Raw genomic sequence first — 20145 nt, 5'->3', positions numbered from 1 at the left:
TTATTTTTTCCTCTCTCTCTTTTTTTTTTTTTACACATCATGTCAAACACAGGGCTGCTCCCACTCTCTTTAGCTTCATCTGTGCATTTTGCTTTCATTGTCATTGTCATGGCTTCTAGGGGGCACAGGTCTTCTGCTCCTGGGTTCCTACATGGTTGCTATTCAAAGTAGGGGATGAAGGAAAGGTCTGCAAAATGGGAATAGGGCACAAAATACGACTACACAGAAAAGTTGGTATTGTACATACTGTTTATTGCATTTATTTCCAAAGATGCCTGAGTTTCTAGGCCATCTCTAGGGAAAAGCAAATTAGCCTTGAGCTGCCAAGACTGACAAAAAATGAAAAGCAAAAGACGAAATGAGAGAGTGTAAGAGAAATGTCTAAGCTGGGCCTGCAGTAAGCCCCGAAATCCCCTAGATGTCACGATATAACTCTGGTACTTTTGCTTTTACATGGGAGACAGGTTTCAATTTACACTCATCCAAAGTAAACAGCTGCATTGTTTAAAGAAATATTAACTTTTGCGAAGGAAAAAAGATCTTGGATATGATAACATAAAAACACAGTTAAAAGTTTGGCCCCTAGCTCATAAGCTGCAGAGACTTTTCCTATATTGTTTGATAGGTTCAGAAAGAATTCAGAATGTTTGTCTTGGCGTTTCATCCCACCTTCCATTTGGAAGCACTTATGAATGTGAACAGGTTGGTAAAATGCTCTTTTCTTTTTGTGGCCAACCAGTGGGGCACCCGCCTGCCTTAAGCTGCCCTTCCCACCCCTCTCCCTTTCTGTTCAGCTTTTTAGCCACGCTCCTTGTAGGAGCAACTAGCCTAATAGGTCTTCTGTCTTAGATGTTGGCTGAGCTTTGGGGAGGGGTTCTATTCCTGGCACTCTATTCTGGTCGAAACTCACTCATTAAATGCCTCACTGGAGTTCATTTAAATCAGAACAATCGTTTTAGGCCCTGGTCTTAACTAGCAACTGATCATTCCTGGGCTGCATCCCCAAATTTGTCTCTGGCATGGTTCCCCATTGTCTGGCTCTCATCTTCCAGTCCAGGCTACCTCTGCAACCCTTGGAGCATTTTGTCATCTCCCACTGTAGATGCTTGTTGAGTGAAGGGCCTGCATATAAGAGGTGGGTTCACCTCTTTTCTTCCTTTTTCTTTGTCAGGGAAGTCTGAGCCTGCTAAATTGCTCTGGGGCCTGAGTGGCCTTTCTACCCTCACCAACCACACATCTAGCTTTACAGAAAAGCTGGTGGAAGGACAGCCATCACTGGAATGGGTGTGCATGCGTGCGTGTGTGTGTGTGTGTGTGTGTGAGAAATTAATCCAGGGATAGTAAGGTGACATAGCCTGTCTTCCTTCAAGTTGTTATAACAGAATATTGTAGACTGGGATTAACAACAGAAATTTATTTCTCACAGATCCGGAGGCTAGGAAGTCCAAGATCAAGATGGTGCCAGCTTCGTCAGCTTTTGGTGAGAGTCCTCTTTCCGGTTTGCAGCTGGCCATCTTCTTGATGTGTCCTCGCCTGGCAGAAGGGAGAGAAGGGGCAGGGAGAGATGGGGGTTACAGAGGAAGCCATCTCTCTTGTGTGTTTTTAAAACAAAATTTTAAATTTAAGTGTAGTCGACACACAATGTTACATTAGTTTCAGGTGTACGACATAATGAGTTAGCGTCTCTACGTGTTTTGTATGTTTACCACACATGTAGCTACCGTCCGGCACCATTCAGTGCTGTTCCTGTATTCCCTGTGCTGTACCTTCCATCTCTGTGATTTATTCATTCCATAGCTGGAAACCTGTACTTCTCACTCTCTTCTACCCATTTTGCTCATCTCTCTACACCCTCCTCTCTGGCAACCACCAGTTTATTCTCTGTATTTATAGGCTTGATTTTGCTTTTTGTCTATTTTTCATTTGTTTTGTTTTTTGGATTCCACATATAAGTGGAATCATATAGTATTTGTCTTTTTCCGATTGACTTATTTCACCTAGTATAATATCCTCTAGGTTCATCCATGTCATTGTAAATGGCACAATCTCATCCTTTTTTATGGCTGGATAATATTCCATTATATATGTTTGTGTACATATATATAATCGCATTATATGTATTATGTATATATCTCACATCTTTAACCATTCATCTGTTCATAGACACTTAGGTTGTCTCCACATCTTGGCTATTGTAAATAATGCAGCAATAAACACAGGGTTGCATATATCTTTTTAAATGAGTGTTTTCGTTATCGTTGGGTAAGTACTCAGTAGTAGAATTATTAAATCACATGGTATTTCTATTTCTAATTTTTAAAAGAAGATTTATTTATTTGAGATAGTGAGAGAGAGGAGGAGGGCAGAGGGAGAGGGAGAGAGACAGTCATAAGCAGACTGATATGGGGCTCCATCTCACAAGCCTGAGATCATCACCTGAGCTGAAACCAAGGATTGGACACTCAACTGACTGCTCTGCCCAAGTGCCCCTATTTTTAATTTTTTGAGGAATCTTCATACTGTTTTCCTCAGTGGCTGCACCAGTCTACATTCTTTATTGAAGTTCGATTTGCCAACATATAGTATAACACCCAGTGCTCATCCCGTCAAGTGCCCCCCCCAGGGCCCATCACCCAGTTACCCCACTGCCCTGCCCACCTCCCCATTCACCACCCCTTGTTCATTTCCCAGAGTTAGGAGTCTCTCATGTTTTGTCATCCTCTCTAATTTTTCCCACTCATTTCCCCTCCTTTCCCTTATAATCCCTTTCACTATTTCTTATAGTCTCCGTGCGAGTAAAACCATATAATGATTGTCCTTCTCCGATTGACTTACTTCACTCAGCATAATACCCTCCAGTTCCATCCACATTGAAGCAAATGGTGGGTATTTGTCGTTTCTAATGGCTGAGGAATATTCCATTGTATACATAGACCACATCTTCTTTATCCATCATCTTTCGATGGACACCGAGGCTCCCTCCACAGTTTGGCTATTGTGGACATTGCTGCTAGAAACATCGGGGTGCAGGTGTCCCGGCGTTTCATTGCATCTGTATCTTTGGGGTAAACACCCAGCAGTGCAATTGCTGGGTCATAGGGCAGTTCTATTCTTAACTCTTTGAGGAACCTCCACACAGTTTTCCAGAGTGGCTGCACCAGTTCACATTCCCACCAACAGTGCAAGAGGGTTCCCCTTTCTCCACATCCTCTCCAACATTTGTTGTTTCCTGTCTTATTAATTTCCCCCATTCTCACTGGTGTGAGGTGGGATCTCATTGCGGTTTTGAGTTGTATTTCCCTGAAGGCCAGTGATGTGGAACATGTTCTCATGTGCTTGTTGGCCATGTGTAGGTCTTCTTCGGACAAATTTCTGTTCATGTCTTTTGCCCATTTCATGATTGGATTGTTTGTGTCTTTGCTGTTGAGTTTAATAAGTTCTTTATAGATCTTGGATACTAGCCCTTTATCTGATACGTCATTTGCAAATATCTTCTCCCATTCTGTAGGTTGTCTTTTAGTTTTGTTGACTGTTTCTTTGGCTGTGCAGAAGCTTTTTATCTTGATGAAGTCCCAATAGTTCATTTTTGCTTTTGTTTCCCTTGCTTTCATAGATATATCTTGCCAGAAGTTGCTGTGGCCAAGTTCAAAAAGGGTGTTGCCTGTGTTCTCCTCTAGGATTTTGATGGAGTCTTATTTCACATTTAGATATTCCATCCATTTTGGTTTATCTTTGCTTAAAGGGTCTATCCAACAGGAAGAAATCATGAATATTTATACCCTTAATGTGGACTTTTTTTTTTAAAACTTTGTACCCGTCACATGAAATACATTTTTGTTTTAAGGTACAACAGAAAAGATTTATGGGTATAGAGGAAGTAGTCTTGATCTGAGTTGGCTATGCTTGGATTCCTACCCCAACTCCACTCTGAGCTTCTGCTTGTGAATCTGAAAAATAGAAATCATAATACTTGTTCTATGTATAGTACACAACTGTTGCGGAGGTCAAAGGGATGATATGAATGAAAGTGTTTATGAACTGTAGGTTAGATAAACTATGAAAGTCATCTGAATAGTCATGTGGCTGTATCATATCCCAAAATAGCCGATTTGGCAAAATCATGCACCAATTTGCATTTTAAATTTCCTTTTGTGTTATTTATTTTCAAAGAGTGTGTCAGGAAGTACATCAGTGGAAGAACATGAGTGGTTTCTGAAAGCCCTGATGCATTTATTTTCTCATCATTAGGAGAAATTGACTTTGATTCTTTACTTTTACTGAGATATCACAAAAAAGATGCTGCATGTTTTGTGGCTCTGTCTTCTTCTTGAAGCTAGGAAGCTAGTTCAGTGGGTTAATGCATTGAATAACTAGCAGGTGGCAAGGGCTGAGGAGTGATTGGCATAGATCCAGTCCTCAAGTACCTTGAGGCTTTCTTCTGTATCTTAGTGCAGAAGTTTGTTGGGCTAGCAGGGATAAGGGAGGAGGAAAGATGAGGTTTTGGTATGTGTGTACATAAGTGAGTGTGTATGTGTAGTATGTGTGTATATATGAGTGTCTGTGTATGTGGGGTGTTACTGGTAGAAATGATATGTTTACTGAGCATTGAAATCTTGAGGACTAGCACCTGGATTTATGACCAAAAGAGTTACCATGGAGAACCAAGGCCTTCCCACCTCTATCTAGCACAATGCTTTGGCAAGCATTGTCCTATCACTAACTTCAGTACAGTGTCAGGTACTCTATTAGTACAAGGTGGCCGGGAGAATATGCCAGGTCTCTGGGGGCATCAGGAAGGCTGCTCAGAACAGCCCTGTCTCTGCCCCTGGTGTGGAAGCTGGTCACATGTGGTGGGACAGGTAGCCAGATGGCTGTGGCACTTGAGGAGCACATGGAGGTGGTGAAGAGTGTAGGACACCTGAGGCTGGATTAGGTGCTGCTAAATGCACCTGGTGGACTATGTGTTGGGCCAAGGCTGTGCAGTCCGGCTGAAATGGTGTGTCAGGAGCCCTGGGGCCAGGTCTGATGGGGGAGAGGGTGGCTGCAGTGAGGAGTCACTGTCCTCGCAGCTCTGGGTCCTATGAATAGAGGAAAGGATGGGAGAGTGGGGCAGTCGTGGGTGCTGCCAGTCTGCTGGGTGGTTTAGTGCATATGGAACAGTGGAGGCCATTGCTGACTGGGTCTCTGACTTCAAGGTTAAGCAAAAGTTATGTACTAGCTTAGATGGTACATTATCAAAACACACTTACAATGTCTAACTATTTAATTTATATTTGTTAATCCCTGTTTTAAATCTCTTTCTTCTTCACTGGTAAGCTTCTAGCAGACAGAAACCATTTGTTCAATTCATTTTGTGTAGCATTGAATAGAGAGCCCTGTGTAGGGTATCAACCTAATTTTTCTCCTGACTTGAACACTAATTTGAGTAAATGCCACATGTTGATTTCTGAAATATTTGGTAAAATACTGTGGTTGATTGGGTAATTTTCTGTGGCTGAAAAGATCATCTCTTTGGCTCCATCTAGGTTACTAATTTCCTTATGAACATGCATGAGAATTTACTGTATACCTGTTAATTTATTAATCAGAATACTTTGTATATGTTTTTTATTGTGTTATTTAAAATTGAAAAAGCAATTAGACCCTTCTGTGGCCTAATTGCATGCCAAATGTAACTTGTTTCCAAACTAAAATGATCTTGGAGTTGTTCTACCACAAAGAGTGTTTGGAACCAGTAAGCTATATTTATTTTTAGCTTTTAAAACAGCCGAATAGTTTGCCCTCAATTTTCAGAGGGAAAAAAATCCCTCTGGGCTAAAGCCTTGTGTACTGAGTATCCTAATGCTTGACTATTCCCATCCAAACTCCAAGTAGTGGAAAACAAAGGTTTCTAGTGATTCAGTCTTAATAACAGTTTGGCTAGTGTTGGTGCTTATTAAATACCAGTCTCTTAAAGGAGGTAGTTATAGACTGAGGTAGGTTCAGTCAAGCACATGGAACCACAAGAACTTAACACCACATAAGGGTGGGACCCAGTGACACTAGGTTAGAGCAGCTTGTGCATCATTTAGGTCTCAGGGTTCCATGCTGGCAGGCTGCTTTTATCTTGATGTTGGGTGTGTAGACTTGAGCCAGACACCTAGTCAATCTGACTTCAGGTTGGGTGAGTAGGGGAAAAGAACATGTATGTCCTGAGCACTGTGGTCTAGACACATCCATGTGTCATCTCCTTTAGTCTCACGTTTACAGGCAGGTATTGTTAATCTTCTTGTCAGTACAGGGGGACTCACAGGCTGAGTGAGGTAAGTAAGCTGGGTATCCCTGAACTGGTAAGGAGCAGTTCTGGGACTCAAACTAGATCTATCCAACAATAAAGGTCATTGCTCATTCACTGCTTCTTGCTGTTTATGTGACGAGATAGTTTCACGAATTTTATCAAAGTTCTAAAATGTTTTGAATGTATTTGGATTTAATAATGGTTGACTAAAAATTAGCAAACTAAGTGTATACTTCTTAAAAACACAAAACTTTGGCTTTGTATAGCTAAGTGAAAGTTGACATTGACCTTTGACCTGCAGATCAGAGTGCATTGCTCTAATTTCAGATTCATATTACATTAGGTCATAGGCCACATCTCCCTCCTTCTATCTAGCATGGCCAGCCTAGGCTCTTATTGCCCCGGGGCCTACATTTTGCTTCTGGGACTCTGAACTTGATCCTCTAACATTCGGGCAAACCACAGCGGCAGGCTCCTTTCTGTTCTCATTCTGTGGCATTTCTTTCAATCTGTATCAGAAAATTTCCAGCACAGAATTGTGGTCACATCAAAGACTAAATAGCCACATTTGGATTTAGTTGGGTGATGGATGAGTCTACGTTCATGAATGAGCTACAGGAATCAGGGGTAAGTTTGAGCCGAAGGCCTAGGTGTCCCATCTTTCCTTCCTCCTGCTTCTGGGTATAATATTTCATTAGAGCAGTATTTAGTCTTATTCAATTATATGGAAATTCCAGGGAAGAAGCCATCATACAACATTCTGGCAGAATGGCCATTGACCCTACTGTCATTCCTAGATCTGAGTTTTATTTTATTTTATTTATTTATTTTTAAAGATTTTATTTATTTATTCATGAGAGACACAGAGACATATAGAGGCAGAGACATAGTCGAGGGAGAAGCAGGCTCCATGCAGGGAGCCAGATGTGAGACTTGATTCCACAACTCCAGGATCAAGCCTTGAGCCAAAGGCAGACGCTTAACTGCTGAGCCACCCAGGCATCCCCTCAGATCTTAGTTTTAACTCTGTGTGACTTCCTAGCTGTGCGATCTTGGGCAAATTACCCTGTTTTCTCAGCCTTGGTTTTCTCAACTGTAAAGGCAATACCTGCTTCGTAGGGTCATTGTGAAAATTAAAATGTATGTAAGTCTCTCTCAGGAGAGTATCCAGCATATGTAAATTATATGCAATTATAATTTTTTTAGTATTTTTATTTTTGCTATATTATATATCCTTTAGGCTAGAGTATTTATTTCTTGAAGGTATCATATGCAGTGGGCAAGGAGTATCATTGTTTTGAATTTTAAGGCTACTACTGATTTCTTCCATGACTTAAAGAAACTTTTTCAATATCTCTGGTTTAACTGTAGCACAGGCCACATTTCATCTTGCCTAGAATTTGGATATGTGAGGGTAAGTCAGTATCCTGAGAGCTGTCCTTCAGGGCTGCTCCATCTTTTCTTATATCTAGCACTAGGGTTTTGGTGCCAAGCACGTGGCATCTCCTCAGAGACACCAGAAGGAGAAGTAACTGAGAGCTTCTCCTCAAATGCAGAAGATCTGGGACTCCGCAGAGCTATGAGAGTTTTTGTGGTCATGCCCCACTGTGACAAGAGACCTCAGAAACCCAGCAGCACTCACCAAGAATGTCAGCGTACTTGCATGTCCTGCAGGAAATGCAGGGGCTGAACAGTATGGATGAGCAAGGCCAGGACCCAAGCTCACTGTTGTCCTATGGCTGGTGTGATTATAGAGCCGTCTATTATAGATTATCACTATAATAGATATTATAATAGATATTACATCAATATAATAGATATTAATCACTATATAGATAGTGATTATAGACGGCTCTGACCACGTGGCTTCATAGCTGAGGACTCAGCATTTGTACCTGGACTACAGTTCTGGAGGCATGAATACGAGTGGCCTTTGATACTTCTGATGCTGGGCTCCCTAGAGGGTCAGAAACTCAGAGAAAGGCAGAAGCAGCTACCAAAGCACACCTACCTCTTCCTCATATGCGAAGCATTTAGCCTTTAGGGGAGTTATTATTACTGTGTTGCTATGGCTGGCTAACTTTTTTAAAGCACTGGTGATGCTCCAGGCAGTGTGTTAACTGCCTTACACACACACGGGCAAGGGAGATGTGGCAGCCCAAGTTGCACAGCTAATGTGGTGAAGCCATAGCTCCAGGTATGCTTCAAAGCCTGGGCTCTCAATAAGGTGCCAGATTGGCAGATCTTTTAGCAAAGGCATCAGGGACAGAGGTCAGAACAGTTTGGCTGGTAGGAAGCATCGTCTCTTATTATTTGAGTTCTGGGTTTTAGGGCTTTCCAATGTTGGTGTTCTAAGAGGGTGTTTGTGAAGAGGATTGCCTTCATATTTTAATTGTTTAGATAAATATTGCTATACATTTATTACTTGTGAAACTCTGTCCTTCCTTCCTTTATTCTTTTTCTATTTTTGAAAATAAAATTTTAAAATGTCTAAAAAGATGAGGATTTCATGCTGTCAGGGTCCACTGAAGTTACTTGAGATCTGTAATATAGGTGAGGAATTGAAGCTAATTTTAAAAGTCAACAGAGTTGTATGAATGTGTGTATAATATAATGTTTGGGTTGTCCCTTTTATGGGTCACATTTACTGAGGCTCTTAAAAATGTGTAAGTATTAGTCATGTAATAAAGCTGAACTCAAATGCATGAAACAAAAATGTAATACAGTGAAGCCTGTGACAGATAAAAAGTAAACAAGAAAGAAAATAACTGGAGCTCAGAGTTTAAAACAGACACACAGCAGAAAAGTGACCTTTTCAAAGAGTGTAGGAGAAGTCACTTTGAAAAATATTGTGATACGCCTGAATCACATCTCAAAACATTGTTTCCTTGCACGGTCTCTATTCAGCACAGGTTTATCTGTGTATGTACGCATAATGTTCCCCAACAGTTTTCTGTCATAAACTGCATTAAATCTCACCCTATTATAGATCTTTCACAGGCGTACCTACACTTTTCTCCTCAAATTCTTGAAAACTTGTGTATGTTCAAGAACATTTTTGACGGAGCTGTTAATTTAAGATTTCTCATATGAAAGCAAAAAATTCATCTGAAGAAGAAAGGTTTGGATAAAAGTTAAGGTGGGGGCCGTTTCCACCTTACCATTCATGTTTTCAGACATCTGTGGTCTTATTTTGCAAATGTAGAACCTGTGCTATCTCAGAAACCTCAGGGAAGGGAATATAATTAGGTTTCATCTTCTGGTTAGGACCCTCCAAAGCCTGGAAACCAAGACAAATTCCTGAGAACGCTACGGAAAAATGCACTGTTCTCTCAGAAGCGAGCCCCTCCCTTGGCCTGGGTCTTGCTTTTCCTCTCTGAACTTATTCTTGCCTTCACTCCTCTTATTGTAGGGTTGGCTCCCCTCGCTAGCAAGGGAGCTTCATCTCCTGCGCATCCCATGTTCTCTCTCTGAAGGATGGTCTTGCTATGGCTTTAATTCTCACTTGCAAGATTTCCACTTCGATATCACATATAGTTGGAGCCCCCTGTCCTCATTCACAAATGCTGGTTGAATATTTCTGTTCCAGTTTTTTTCTGTGCTTCAAATGGAACAAATTCAAATTCTAACATCATCGTTCCTGCCAAACTCTTTAGGCTTGAGGATTTGTCTGGATGTTTGAAACGTTCCTTCTCCCTCATCCATGCCAGCCATGCTGCTCCAACCCCTGCGCTGTCTTTTGCCTCCTGGGACAGCCTTCACTGCCTGCAGCCTCTCACTCAGTCTGCCGACCTGTGGGTGCCAGAGATACAGCAGTGTGTTGTCCTTGCCCAGTCATGTAACCTATTCCCGCAGTGCCATCCCCCCATGGCCTCCTGCCAGACTGACTTTTCCTGGTGGCACTGCTGCATCAACCAAGAAGACACACCCCACACTACGAACTCTGCAGTGGGTGAAATGACAATGTGTCTATTGTTTATTTCTTGGTTATGGAAAAAAATTATACTTTTTTCAGGAAGGCCCTGACATTTCTTATTTTGACTAAATGAGCAAATTAATGTTTGTCTTTTATGTCCAGGACTATATTTTTATTTTAAGTAAAGGTTTTAACCAGAGATGATAGTTTGGCTCTTTGCTCTGACATTTGAGACTTGAGAAGTATATACATATTTTTCAAGGATATAACCAAGATAAGAAGACTTGATTAAATGCACAATTAATGCTAGGAAGAAAGACACTACACATTTGCTAATTGTTTTTGGTGACATAGGTCTAATGATCTCTGTTAAGTCTTGGCTTATTTTATTACATTTGATTTGCTTAAGGTTGAGTTCTTAGGCTAACCAAAACTGAAAGACAAAACAACAAACCAACCACCCCCCCAAAAATCACTGCAAAACACAGGATGAAGAAAATGATTTTTTTGAGTGGGCTTGAAAAAATACTTTTCATTATAAGAGAAGTGTTAATGTGTAAGAATTTGTCTTTTACTTTGACCCATAATCTATTACCAATTAAAAAATATAAAGTGGTTATTACATTGTATGTTCATAATAAAAAATTCAGAGGCTACCAATGAATCGAGAATTAACTAGGTCAAACCAAAAAACAGTCACATGGTTCTTCTTCCCAAGGTCCAGGAAATTTGAGAGAACCACTTATAACAGCTTTTCATTTTGTGGTCTTTCAACTTAACCTTAAATTACGACTCACAATAACATGGAAACTAAAGCAGGAGAGGACTAGGAGGAGGGCATGGGGAAATCAAGAAAAACAGCAACTATATTCTTGCAATTCATATTACTGAGAATGGTTTCATTAATAATCTGGAAAACCAAGAGAGAACTTAAGAAATTAGTATTTTTAAATATTTCTCAAAATAAGTTTTGCTTTATAGATTTATCATGGCATATTGGTTTCCCACCACTGCTGTAACAAATTGCCACAAACATAGTAATTTAAAACAGTATGAATTTATCTTGCATTTCTATATATCAGAAGTCCAATGATGGTCTTACCAGGCTAAAATCAAGGTGTCAGGAGCACTGTATTCCTTTCTGAAAGCTCCAGGGTCTTTTCCAGCCCTTAGAGACGGTCTGCACTCCTTGGCTCATCATGGCCTTCATCCTCCATCTTCTAAGCCAGCAACAGAATGAATCCTCATCACAATCCCTCACTCTTGCACTGGTTCTCCTGTCTCCATCTTTCACATTTGAAGACCTTTGTGATTATGTTGGGACCACTCAGATAATCCGGGATAATCTCCCTATTTCAAGGTCAGCTGACTAGCAACCTTAATTCAATTCCATCTGTTACCTCAATTCCCCATTGACACACAACATAATGTATTCCTAGGTTCTGGAAATTAGGATGTGAACATCTTTGGGAGCTATCATTCTGCCTATCTCATATGGTATTGTTCAGGCTTTCAATGTGATCTGTAATTAAGAATAGAACTACAAAACATAAATGTATTTCAGAAAACTTTAGATATTTTTGGTTTTTAAAGATCTTAGACTACACATGTGTTTATGATATTTTGACAGAAATATATTATTTCAGAGGTTTCCACCTCTAAACCAAACTAGTCACTATTCTGGTGGATCTGTAGATAAGAGTGAACACTTTTTCATTTGATTAAAATAATTAGAAAAACAGTTAGACATAATTAGGCCCTGGGGAAACTCATCCACAAACAGATGCATTAAGAGCTACTATTCAGGGAGATAAAGTGGAGGAGAGGTGGAGTCCAAGATTAAGAGACTCCCCAATTTAGGGCAGTACTGAAAAATTTATGCCAGGGACTCTGGAAGAAGCTAACAGAATATACAGTACTGCCACAGACTTATTTTCTCCCCTGAGTTAATCTTGAATTGAGTATCTAATAGTAAAAGTATTAGAGAAATGTCATTATTACAAAATCATGGGAAGATATTTGTGTGTGTTGAACAAAAGAGAATTTCTTTTTTTAAAAAAATATTTTATTTATTTAGTCATGAGAGACAGAGAGAGACAGAGACACAGGCGAAGGGAGAAGCAGGCTCCATGCAGGGAGCCCGATGTGGGACCCTATCCCAGGACTCCAGGATCATGCCCTGAGCCAAAGGCAGACGCTCAACCGCTGAGCCACCTAGGCGTCCCCAGAAGAGAATTTCATATTCAAATTCTACCTGGTTAGCCTCCATTCATCAGTAAGATGAATAAGTTTCTGGATAGAAGTCTGTGTTCTCTCTTTTAAAGAAAGATTTATTTATTAATTATTTGAGAGAGGGCACAGAGGGAGAGAGAGAGAATCTCAAAGTGATTCCCTGCTGACTGTGGAGCCTGACCTGGGGCTTGATTTCATGACCTATGAGATCGTGACTTGAGTGTGGTGCTTAACTGACTGCGCTACCACGGCACCCCCAAAGTCTGTGTTCCGCTATGAAATCTGAGCTGAGATGGGATTAGTGATTAATTTTTACCTTGCCATTGCTTAAATTTTATTTATTTTCAAGGTTTACCCCTTGAGAATGATATTTGCTGTGGGATTTTCGTAGATGGCTTTTAAGATGCTAGGAATGTTCCCTCTATCCCTACACTCTGAAGAGTTTTGATCAGGAATGGATGCTGTATTTTGTCAAATGCTTTCTCTGCATTTGTGAGAGATAGATGTAGAGATAGAGATCACTGTAAAGTGATCCATCTATTGAGAGGATCCTATGGTCCTTGTGTTTTTCCTTGTTGATATGATCTATCACATTGATTGTTTTATGAGTGTTGAACCAGCCTTGCATCCCGGGGATAAATCCCACTTGGTCATGGTGAAAATCTTCTTAATGTATTGTTGGATCCTATTGGCTAGTATCTCGTTGAGAATTTTTGCATCCATGTTCATCAGGGATATTGGTCTATAATTCTCCTTTTTGGTGGGCTCTTTGGTTTTGGAATTAAGGTGATGATGGCCTCATGGAACGAATTTGGAAATATTCTGTCCCTTTCTATCTTTTGGAACAGCTTTCGTAGAATAGGTATTGTTTCTTCTTTAAACATTTGATAGAATTCCCCTGGGAAGCCATCTGGCCCTGGACTTTTGTGTCTTGGGGGATTTTTAATAACTGCTTCAATTTACTCCCTGGTTATTGGCCTGTTCAGGTTTTCTATTTCTTCCTGTTCCAGTTTTGGTAGTTTGTGGTTTTCCAGAAATGCGTCCATTTCTTCTAGATTGCCTAATTTATTGGCATATAGCTTCTCATAATAAGTTTTTAAAATCATTTATATTTCCTTGGTATTGGTGGTGATCTTTCCTTTTTCATTCATGATTTTATTAATTTGAGTCTTTTCTCTTTTGTTCTTTATAAGGCAGGCTAATGGATTATCTATCTTATTAATTATTTCAAAGAACCAACTCCTGTTTTTGTTGATCTGTTCCACAGTACTTCTGTTCCCTATTTCATTGAGTTCTGCTCCAATCTTATTAATTCTCTTCTTCTACTGGGTGTAGGATCTATTTGCTGTTCTTTCTCCAGTTCCTGTAGGTGCAAGTTTAGCTTGTGTATTTGAGTTTTTTCTAATTATTTGAGGGATGCTTGTATTGTGATGTATTTCCCTCTCAGGACTGCTTTTGCTGTATCCCAAAGATTTTGAACGGTTGTATCTTCATTCTCATTAGTTTCCATGAATCTTTTTAATTCTTCTCTAATTTCCTGGTTGACCCTTTCATCTTTCAGCAGGATGGTCTTTAACCTCCATGTGTTTGAGTTTCTTCCAAATTTCTTCTAGTGATTTAGTTCTAGTTTCAAAGCATTATGGTCTAAAAATATGCAGGGGACAATCCCAATCTTTTGGTATTAGTTAAGACCTGATTTGTGACCCAGTGTGTGGTCTATTCTGGAGAAAGTTCCATGTGCACCTGAGAAGAATATGTATTCAGTTGCGTTTGGATGTAAAGTTCTGTAAATATCTGTGAAATCCATCTGGTCCAGTGTATCATTTAAAGCTCCTGTTTCTTTGGAGATGTTGTGCTTAGAATATCTGTCATTTGCAGAAAGAGCCATGTTCAAGTTTCCCAATGTAAGTGTATTATCATCTAAGTATGTCTTAACTTTGGTTATTAATTGATTGATATGCTTGGCAGCTCCCACATTTGGGGCATAAATATTCATGATTGGTAGGTCCTCTTGTTGGATAGACCCTTTAAGTATGATATATTGTCCCTCTTCATCTCTTACTACAGTCTTTGGCATAAACTTTAATTTTTCTGATATGAGGATTTCTACCCCTGCTTTCTTTTGAGGACCATTTGAATGGTAAATGGTTCTCCAACCTTATATTTTCAGGCTGTAGTTGTCCTTAGGTCTAAAATGAGTCTCTTGTACACAGCAAATAGATGGGTCTTGCTTTTTTATCCAGTCTGAAACCCTGCGCCTTTTGCTGGGATCATTAGGCCCATTCATGTTCCGAGTTACTATTGAAAGATATGAATTTAGTGTCATCATAATACCTATTCAGTCCCTGTTTTTGTGAATTATTTCTTTGGGCTTCCTCTTTCTTTTACAGAGTCCCCCTTCATATTTCTTACAAAAATATTGGTGGTCACATATTCTTTCAGTTTCTGCCTATCTTGAAGCTCTTTCTCTCTCCTTCTGTTCTGAATGAGAGCCTTGCTGGATAAAGTATTCTTGGCTGCATGTTCTTCTCATTTAGGACCCTGAACATATCCTGCCAGCCCTTTCTGGCCTGCCAGGTCTCTGAGGAGAGGTCTGCTGTTAATCTAATATTTCTCCTCATATAAGTTAGAGATCACCTGTCTCTTACTGCTTTAAAGATTTTCTCTTTATCTTTGGAATTTGCAAGTTTCACTATTATATGTCGAGGTGTTGAACGGTTTTTATTGATTTTGGGGGGGATCTCTCTATCTCCTGGATCTGAATGCCTGTTTCCCTCCCCAAGTTAGGGAAGTTCTCAGCTATGATTTGTTCAAATACACTTTCTGGTCCTCTGTCCCTTTCAGCGCCCTCTGGAACCCCAATTAAATGTAGATTTTTCCTTCTGAGGCTGTCATTTGTTTCCCTTAACTTTTCCTCATGGTCTTTTAATTTTTTTCTCTTTTTTTTTATCAGCTTCCTTCCTTGCCATCAACTTGTCTTCTATGTCACTCACTCTTTCTTCTACCTCATTAACCCTCATCGTTAGGACCTTCAGTTTGGATTATGTTTCATTTAATTGATTTTTAATTTCTGCCTGATTAGAGGTAAATTCTGCAGTCATGAAGTCTCATGAATCTTTATGCTTTTTTCCAGAGCCACCAGAAACTTCATAGTTGTGCTTCTGAATTGGCCTTCTGACATCAAATTGTAATCCAAATTCTGTAACTCTGTGGCAGAGAGTACTGTTTCTAATTCTTTCTTTTGTGGTGAGTTCTTTCTAGTCATTTTTCTCAGTGCAGAGTGGCTGTATAAGTGGGCTGAGTCAAGAATATCAACGACGGCCTAAGTAAATTTCACTCTAGATGATTCTGCCGAGGTTAGAGACCAAAACTTGAAAACAAAGTTTTGAATGAACTAAATCAAAAGGACCCTGAAGTGAAAAACAAATTTTAGAACAAAGTAGTAAAAAATAAAAGGCCAGGAACCCTAAAGAAGAAGAGAATAAAAAAAGAAGAAAATGAAAAAAGAAAAAAAAAAGGATAAGAGAAAAAAAGGGGGGGGGGCTGGGAGATGGTGGTATTGAAGAAGCTGTAATGGAGAGAGGCAGTAGTCTACCTGAGGGGTTCTAGAGGGTGATCCTCTTGTTTCTGAGTATATTAAGTTCTGTATATTAGAAGATGCTCAGTCCCAAAATTATATAAACCAGAAATACTTGTAGAGGGTCCCAACACTGACCACCAAAACATAAATGAGATAAAAGAGGGGGGCAGAATGGGAATGAGGAATCTTACAGAATTAACCAGCATGGTATACCATTTGGTTCTGGTGCATACTGGTCATGTTTTAGAAGGCATTAACTTCTGCCATTGTAGAACAAAATGAGGCAGAGAAAACAAAAAACTCAAAGCAAAGCAAAAAAAACCCCACAACATATTTTGTATATCTTTCAAAATTAAGTTGAGTATATTGAAGGGAAATATTAAAGTCAAAAAGGAAGAATCTTAAAAAAGAAGAGGTGGTAAAATATTGTAGTTAAGGTGGGAAAAGAAGAAAATTGGAAATTTATAGTCTGATATAAAAACAAGTTATGCTGGAAAAAGGAAGAAAAAATAAAGGAGGGTTATTCTCTGGTTCTATATACTGTAAGTCCCTCAAATTCCCCTGGAGCTTTCCAACGCTGCTCAGTCAATAACTTGCTTTTCCCCTGTTCTTCCAGCTGGTCTTCTGGGGGAGGGGCCTGCTGTGCTGATTCTCAGGTGTGTGCACCTGGGGGACTGCCCCCTCCCCCCGCCAGATGCCGGGCTCAGTAGGAGCTGTTTACCCTGTGAGGCTTCTGTCCCTGGCAGCCCTGCTCCATCCCAGGCACAGGGTGACACCAGGAGGAACAACACCACTGGTGGCGGGGTGCCTTTTTAATACGTAAAAATAGAGAGATAGAAATATGAACATATACGTGCATAAGTGTATAGATATAGATTTCTAATATTTAATTTAATTCTAAAATTTATTTCTAATATATCTTTCTAATATTTAACACAAATTTTGGAGATTTCAATCCAACCATTATAGCTTTTATTCCTGGAGTTAAATGTGTTAAAATTGTATTTTTTAATTAATAGTTTTTCGTAAACTCATCTTTGTATTTCATCCTTTATCTCTATTAACATTTCATATAAGGCTCTTTTGTATGTTGTATCTCTCACTGAGTGGCTAAATTTCTGGTGTGCATAGTAATCTTCGTGAGGCTATGCTTTAATTGAGTCAATGAGAGATGTGGTTCTAACCTGGGGGACGTGCTCTTCCAGGAGGGGTAGATAAAAACTTCCTACTTTTATATATAGTGGGAAGGCATTCCCATTTAAGGTCTACTCACTCCATCCTGAAGATTTTGTCTCAAAATCTTCAAAATGGATATCTCAAACGCAGCTTCTTTCTCAGTGTTGTTCTGTTGGCCAGTATTCCTGCAGCCATTTGGCCATCTAAGTCAGGACTCAGAAAGCCCCTACCGTTAGTCCAGTCCACACCACTTAGTTCCCATATTTACTGCCACCTTTGGGATTTTGTGGCTTTGCTCATGGTCCCCGGTGTTTATGCCCTGACATTGCCCAACTGCCAAATCCTTAACTCTTGCCTTCTCCAGTCTTATCCTCTCTGCTCCACGTCACAACAAGGTCCGGTCTCAGTTCTTATCAGTTGTCTTTTTGTTTGGGGTTGTCCCTGGAGACCTCTTCTTCCTTTTGTGAGGCCAAAACCCCTCGGAGTGTGTGTCATATTTGCCTCTGTGAGTCAGTTGTGGACAGGGAGTTTCCTCAGTGTTCCTACCTAACTCATGAGACTAGAAATGAAAGCCTATTTTCATTGTTAGGTTTCCATTTTTCTGGACTAGAATTTCCATGTATCAAGAAATTTCAAAGCTACATAGTTAAACATATTATCTTTTCTAAAATAAAAGGATAAGAACTTAGTGATCTGTTATAGAGCATAGAGTTCATCTTTTATGGAAACTGCAGTAGGTTGGTCTTGGCCCCTTGTGCTGGTTGAGAAAAATTCTAAAACCATGTCCAGGCACAGTGGAAATATGATTGATCAGCAATGTCCTCTAAAGATATAGAACAGTGGAATGGCAACACATGAGCTTCATCTTTGAATATCACTTAGTCTGAACTATGCATTTCACAAATGGGAGAAATGAAATCCAGTTCAATTAGCTGACTTGCCCAGAGCTATACCAGGAAATAATGGCCACTAGAATGAGTAAGATGAGGGATTTTAAACTTCTTGTCCTGGGCATCTTCGGCTATACTATACATACCACGTAAAGACTCTCCTTCCTGTTTCCCTAATTTTGTCAGTGACACTGTTGATTTTCCAAGAATCCCTGGTCAAAACCTGGAAATTTCCTTATTCATTTCAGTCTTTCATCCTTCAATAGACAAATCAGACCCTTAAATAAATGGCAACTTCCCTTTCCTCTTCTGTCTCTGCATCACTGTAGCCCAGGACATCATCAGCTTGTCCTTAGGTTTCTATAAACATCTTGTTGCTGGTCTCATGGTTTCCAAGCCTCCTCTTTCCACCCCTCATGAAACATTCAGTGTTTTATGTTATTGTTTAGTTTTTAAAGCTGTGTTCCATGTTTTTCTGACATTGGGTATGTTAGGCAAAATATACCTCAAGAGCAGCTCACTTAAGCTGGAAGTCTTGTCATTATTGAATTCTACTGCCCAGAGACTTGGCCTTTGCTCTTATAGTTTTCTTTTCTTGCTCATAATCACTAGCATTTTTTTTCTCCCAACAGGGCCAGACTTAGAAGTTTGTCATGCCAGTGCCCTGGAGGCATAAGAAAGATGGGTAAGATCTACAGAAAAGGAAGTAGGACAACTTGTGGGTTTCAGACTGATTATAGACTGTGGTAATAGAATCTGCCACTTCTTTTTAGACAGGGGTTAGGGTCTAAAATTAAAAACATAGCCCATTTTTTTTTATGTAGCCTTGTGAGCAGGTTTTCCCAAATTTATCAGTTCAAATGAACTGCCCATGCATTTTTAATAGGAATAGGAAATATGTGATTTCAGTGATTTTACTTCCACTCTTTTTCTTGTCTTTCTGGGGAAAAAATGCCTGAGATTGCATAGTGATATTCTAAACATTTTTTTTTAATCTTTATTTATTTATGATAGTCACAGAGAGAGAGAGAGAGGCAGAGACACAGGCAGAGGGAGAAGCAGGCTCCATGCACCGGGAGCCCGACGTGGGATTCTATCCCGGGTGTCCAGGATTGCGCCCTGGGCCAAAGGCAGGCGCCAAACCGCTGCGCCACCCAGGGATCCCCGCATAGTGATATTCTAAACAAAACAGAAAATAAAGTCCTTTGTAGGAATGTGTGATATATTTGCTTTTAAAAATAACCAAAAAGTCACCTAGTTGAATTATCTGCAAAGGGAAAAAAGTAAGGTTAATATGTAGTTAATTTCTGAGGGAACATTCTTTAACTGCGACTCAAATGGATTTAAGAATCAGATGTGAAATATTTGCTGGCTTGGAAGAAGGATGGTTTTGGTTATAAGAACTAAAGTCAATTTACCAAATATCTCTTGCCATGTGTGACTTAAAACACATTTCCAGTCTTAGCACAACTAGGTCTATTTGGGTCTAAGATATGGTGACATCTTTCAACTGCAGCTGAAGGGAGTGGGGATGTCCCAGGGACTTATTCCTTTTTCTATCCTTTGGAGTCCCAGCATCACTTCTTGGCCTAGAAAACACCTGGACCTCTCACCTACCTCCTGGCCATGCATCACTGTGACCTCCATATACCCCTCCACACCACAGAGCTTGGGACCTGCTTCTTATGGTGAAATGTGGTTCAACTCTTTCCCAAGAAATGAACTATTCCTGATTTAATGGTAGGTTGTGGAGCAGTTCAGTGTTGTTTTTCAATCATTGTCTTGCCTGTGATGACTCTCAACACATAGTGGGCTATAATGCTGGGGGCTCTGGTACTATGTGGCTCCAAACCATACTTCACACCACTGTAAACATTCCCCTCTCGTAGAAAGCCAAAGTCTTCAGTTGCTAAGGAGTGCTTTTTAATGAGGGTAAAGGGTCCTTGAACACATCTTTACAATACACATTGCAGAAACAAGTCTTTCAAAGTCTTTTTTTTTTTAAATAAATGGAACACATTTATTTAAGAACTGAGAAATGGTGCCAGTAGTCTTATTTTGTTCCCACTCATTA

This window comes from Vulpes vulpes, chromosome 13 (genome assembly GCF_048418805.1).
Source record: "Vulpes vulpes isolate BD-2025 chromosome 13, VulVul3, whole genome shotgun sequence".
Taxonomy (NCBI): Eukaryota; Metazoa; Chordata; class Mammalia; order Carnivora; family Canidae; genus Vulpes; species Vulpes vulpes.
The sequence above is the reverse complement of the archived record's forward strand: the minus strand, read 5'-3'. Positions refer to the sequence as shown.